This window comes from Canis aureus, chromosome 10, assembly GCF_053574225.1.
Source record: "Canis aureus isolate CA01 chromosome 10, VMU_Caureus_v.1.0, whole genome shotgun sequence".
In the NCBI taxonomy this organism is placed as follows: domain Eukaryota; kingdom Metazoa; phylum Chordata; class Mammalia; order Carnivora; family Canidae; genus Canis; species Canis aureus.
In genome coordinates this window covers 8491006-8496458 of record NC_135620.1, presented here as the reverse complement: position 1 = coordinate 8496458, position 5453 = coordinate 8491006, and the positions used below count along the sequence as shown (strand labels likewise).

The 5453-nt window shown below is 36.8% G+C and overlaps 1 long non-coding RNA gene across 1 annotated transcript; it reads right to left on the bottom strand.

Annotated features, from left to right (window-relative positions):
* Positions 1–242: 242 nt before the first annotated feature.
* LOC144321576 (uncharacterized) lies at positions 243–4945 on the bottom strand. The gene is made up of 3 exons (XR_013387176.1): positions 4837–4945; positions 3711–3806; positions 243–349 (listed from the first exon to the last, which is right to left on the bottom strand). It is a non-coding gene; the product is annotated as an uncharacterized LOC144321576 (long non-coding RNA).
* Positions 4946–5453: the final 508 nt, after the last annotated feature.

Here is a 5453-nt window from a genome sequence, read left to right as displayed (position 1 = left end):
TAAATTAAAGAAGAAACTCCTCTGTTTTTCCCCTTTTAGATAAAGGTGTCTGTGTTTGTGAGAGGGGGATGGGGTGGAAATATTTCTCAGGAGTCTAAATTTAGGGAATGATATAATGGATCTTACCCATCCTTTCTCTAATTGAACCAGAATTTTTTTCCCCCACAAACCAGAAAGTAAAATAAACAAGAGAAAAGGAAAAGGAAGGGCATTTTTCGCTTTGACAATATTTACTAAATATCATCAAGGTAGGTACAGCAGCCTCCAGGCTTTGGTTGACTGATTAGGAGGTTAATTCTGAAATCTTGCATGTTGATAAATTCAGCAAAGATCACAATGGATGGATGATCTAGTGGGAATAGGAGGAGGTGAGTTATTAATTGCATGTGTTTATCTTATCTAAAAGCTGCTTTTTCATTGTCTTTTCTTCTTTTCTTTCCTGATCCCACCACTACCTCAACTTCATTGATAACAAAAGTGAGACTTCAGTGGGGAGATAAAATGTCTAGAATTATCACAGTAAATATTTACTTACTGAATGAGAAAACAGCAGAGTGCAAGAAAGAGGAGCATGAGCTACATTAAGGAAATGTTTTCAAAGGCCCTTGAGGTATTCATTCAGAATTTGGGGACATTTGATTTTGCCAGAAATTTGGAAATATTTTCTAAGTAGTGCACGTGTTAGCCTGTTATTCCTCCTTTTAGAGCTCTATTTAAACTTTCAGTTTCTTCTTCCCTGTCCTATAAGCTCTCTAGTGACTTTTGCTGCTTTTGGGTTATTTGAAATTTCCCATTCTACATACAGGTTAAAAATCCTTCATCTTTTTCCTTCTTTATTCTCTACCCAATCAGAGAAATGCTGATATCTCAGGTAAATAATGTCCTTATTAACATGATTCACACTAAGGTATAACACATGAGGAGCAAGTTCCTACAAATGATTTCTATGCATTAAATATATACATATATGTGTATATATATTGCTTATCCAAGTGATTCTTTATGTGGCAAAATATTTCAGACAAGAACTTTTCACCTTCCTAGCCTATTCCAGCTCCCTCACCGACCAGCTCAGGATCTTGAGCAAGTCATTAAATCTTGATAAACTTTTGGGCCTTCTTCAAAAAGCTGGTAAAAGCTACTTCATGGTATGATATATTTAAACCACCTAGAAGAATACTTTGTACATGGCAGATACTTGATTAAATGGTATCTATTGATTAAATGATTTGGATTTCATAGAATCGTAAGTGCTAAGGTGGGAAAGGAAGTAGATAATTGAGTACATCCTCCTTATTTACAGATGAGAAAGCTGAGGTTCAAGGAAGTTAGGTGTCCCACTAAAGGTCATCAAGTAATTGGAACAAGGGTTAGAATCTAGGGCTTAGGTATGCTTTAATTAATACCGATCATATTATTTCATCCACCTCAAAGCCTTGCACCATTCTGAATTATACTGGCTTCTTACTGTGCCCATTCACCCACATACAAGTTTAGGACAAATCTCCCTTTTCTTCTCTCATGTATATTTTTTTGTGTGTGTGGGAGAGAAAATTGTCTTATTATCTCATAATTGTGGCCTATGAAAGTAACTGGCCTGTTGCTCACTGAATACCTTCCTCTCCTTTCTATGTTGTTTCTACTGATAAGTACTTCCTTAGCCTCTACTTTAGATCTGTCAGATTTGATTCTCTTTCTGCAATGCTAATTTCCCCTCAGACAACTGGTTCCTAATCCTGCCTCCTCTAATATCTTCTAACACTAGATTTAGTTGAAATGGCCTTCCTTCTCTAGAATGCTACATTTTCTAAACATTTCCTAGTCTAGGACGTAAAATGTACATATGCATTTTGTGGCAATGTTAAAATTTACTTCCACTGCAGCTCAAAATGATTGAACAACGTGTTGCAGATGTCATTCTTTCTCACAGGAAGATATTGAGAGGATTCCAAATTTTCATACCTTAGTGAAAAACAGGGGAAACAATGTCTATATATCCAAAAAAGAAAACACTTAGGCTGAAACAGATATAACATTCCTCAGTTTCTGGGTTCTCTCCTCATTGTTCTACTTATTTTCTTGTCAAGAGTTCTGCTAAAAGTTCATACCACTAAAGTCCCATATGATAATACATAATCACTTAATTGTTACAAATTATAAAACATTGGAAAATCTATAAAATTTCCTATTTATGTTTTCAATAGTAAAGCAATAAAACCTAAGGGATAGAGCTCTATCCAATTGCTTCCCTTTTCTTTCTCCAAAAGCAACCATTAACCTGAATTTGGCCCTTATCATTCTAATTCATGTTTTTATCATGGGAATGCTTGCAGATATACACATAAACCATAAGCAGCATTGCTGTCTGTTTTAGACAAATTATAATATCATATTGTAAATATCTTTAGTATAACATTTTCATTTTTACATGCGGTTTGAATTGTATATTAAAACATGTATTTCTAATCCATGAATTCCAACTGCAACAAAAGGCTCCATCTGATAAATATACCAGAGTTTCTTTAACACAGCCCGTATTTTGGCTTTAATGACTAATGCCAAGTGAACATTCCTGAACATGCATCTTTTTGCACTGATGCGACAACATCCCCAGTGTGAATGCCTAAAGAAGAAACTGCTAGTTTAACAGGTATGACTATCTTAAACCGAACTACATAGTGACAGATTGTTTTCCACAATGGTTTCAACTTGCACCAGTAGTATGACATACTTCTTATTGTATCCTCTCTTTGACTAGTTTTTAATTTTAATTTTCTTTAAAATTATTAAGTAAAAATTGATATTAGTTTTTTCCCTTAAGCATGAATGGTATTTTTGAGCCTAGAAGCAATGATGCCCCCGAAAAATGTGCACCTCTAGCTCCAAGCTCTTGTTTTCCAAATATAGTTGTTTATTTGGAACCAGGGCTCTCGGGAGATCCCAGGCTGCTTCAGGCAAAGCATGAGATGAGCCTGAATTCCCTTACTCAAAAAAGTACTAAAACAAAGTGGGGAACAAAATAACAGGAACTAGTTTGATGGGGCTGCTACTGCTCAAATTTATAACAATCTAAGCATCAAAAATGAGTGACAGCTATAACAGGAAAAACACTGGAAAAATAAACAATAAACAAGTAACATATTAAAGGTGGAAGGAATGTGTCAAATGACAAAAATAATACAATTTAAAGATTTTATTTATTTATTTGACACAGAGAGAAAGAGAGAATATAAGCAGGGGGAGTGGCAGGCAGAGGGAGAGGGAGAAGCAGACACCCTGCTGAGCAGGGAGCCCAATGGGGCTGAATCCCAGGACTCTAACTGAGATCATGACCTGAGCTGAAGGCAGATGCTTAACTGACTGAGCCACCCAGGTGCCTCTCAAATGACAAAAATAATACAATTTAGTAACAACTTTAATGTCTTTCATTCAAAGCTGAAACAATCCAGGGATTGGGGGAGCACAGTGCCTCTCAGGCAGTGGAGCTCTTCCTGAGGGATCTGGGGCAACCGCAAGTTCCACAAAGAATTAGAAGAGGCAGCTAGGAAACAGAGCATGCTTGGCTGGCAGGTGAGGGCTTTGCTTGTAAGGCTAGCAGGTCCTATTTTCTATAGCAAGGTAAGCCAGCTGAAAGCTGCATTGGAGGATGTTGACAGGTTTATGTTATGATTCCTTGATAAAGTGCTTCCCATAAGCACATGCTAACTTACTTAGGCTTAGATTTGTTACATGGGCCAGGCCACTTAGCTTCCACCTTCCACCTTGATAGATGAATTAACTTTATCAAATGATAGAAAGCCAACGATCTGCAAACAACAACAACAAAACAATAAAAATTGATAGGGACAAATATCACTGCTGAATGCTAAAATTAAAGGTTCATGTTTGTTGACAAATTAAATATTTTTATAGTTTTAAAGTATCTGACAACAGGTTACTGACCAATTATAAAGGTATTTTTTATTTTTTAAAATTTTATTTATTAATTCATGGGAGACACAGAGAGAAAGGCAGAGACAAAGGCAGAAGGAGAAGCAGACCCTTATGGGGAGCCCAATGTGGGACTGGATCCCAGGACCCCAGGATCATGCAAGCCAATGGCAGATGCTCAACCACTGAGCCACCCAGGCACTCCTAAAGGTATTTCTTTAAAAGAAAAAAAAATCTGGCAGAAACTACTTGAACTAATTGATCAAGTTACTAGAACCAAAATTAGAACAAATTGATATCAAGTGCCTCAGATATGTTGCTTTGAGAAAGATGGTGTATCACATACGTAATATTTCTGACAGAAATGCATAAGCCGAATTGAATAATGGAAAACAATGAGAAAAACCCAAACTGGGGGCTATGCTGCAAACCATTGGCTCTTTACTCTTTCAAATACTAAGGACAGGTCATGACAGACAAAAAGGAGAGGATGTCCCATTTTAAAGGAGAGAAATAGTACTATATGATCAATGAGATATGATTTTGCACTGTATTATATAATAATTATATATCACTGTTAAATTTTTAAAGTTTGCTTGGTGGCTAAGTGAGAGAAACATTTAAGGGCCAAGGGGCCTGATGATCTTCACCACTTAATGTCCAATGTTTTAGCCCCTCTCCCCCAAGGAATAAGAATGTGAATATTATTTCATTATGATGATTGTACATGTCTTGATCATTCCTGGCACTATTTGTTCCATAATAATTTTGGAATATTCCCACTGAAAACTTATTCAGAATTTAATTGGAACAGAAATAACATAGGAAGTATAGACATTATCATTCTCATCATATAGTTGAAGAAAAATTAAGGAGTGTACAAATTAGAAGGCTTTACTTACAGACCTGAGGCATTCTTATCTGGAGAAGAAACTAGAATTAGAATCACAATCTTCTTACCAAGGCACTCTCTTCCTTTTCTTTTCTTTCTTCTTTTTTAAAAATCTGTTGAAACATGCTTACTTAAGTAGAAACTGAAGCCAATTTGTGGGTGGTTTCATTCTGTTTTCAAGGCCTAACATGAGTACACTGTCATCACTGAAGCCACCAGTGACCAAAAATGTCAGCAAGCGATACCCTTTGATAGATGATCTCCAAGGAGCATAATCTGGCAACCATGTAAATGCAAAGAACGTTTGGAACTTGCTGGAATGCCCAGTTATTATTTGGATCACCTTGCAAGATTTCTGTACTTCCCCCACCCCCACCCCCCGGAAATAGTAATGTCCTCAAAACTAGAGGGATTTGCAAGATTCTTACATCTGTTCTTTTCCAAGGTCTTAATTTGATTTTGTAGTCCTCTTGATAGGGATCATCAGGTGGTGACTGTTATACGCAGCCTTCAGAGTTTCACCCTCTCCTGCCACTTGATGAAAGCTCTCTTGGGAGTGCAAATGCAAATACTCACACTTCAGCAGGCCGAGTTTAATCTGCAGCCCTGGTGTGTGGATTCTCCATCATAA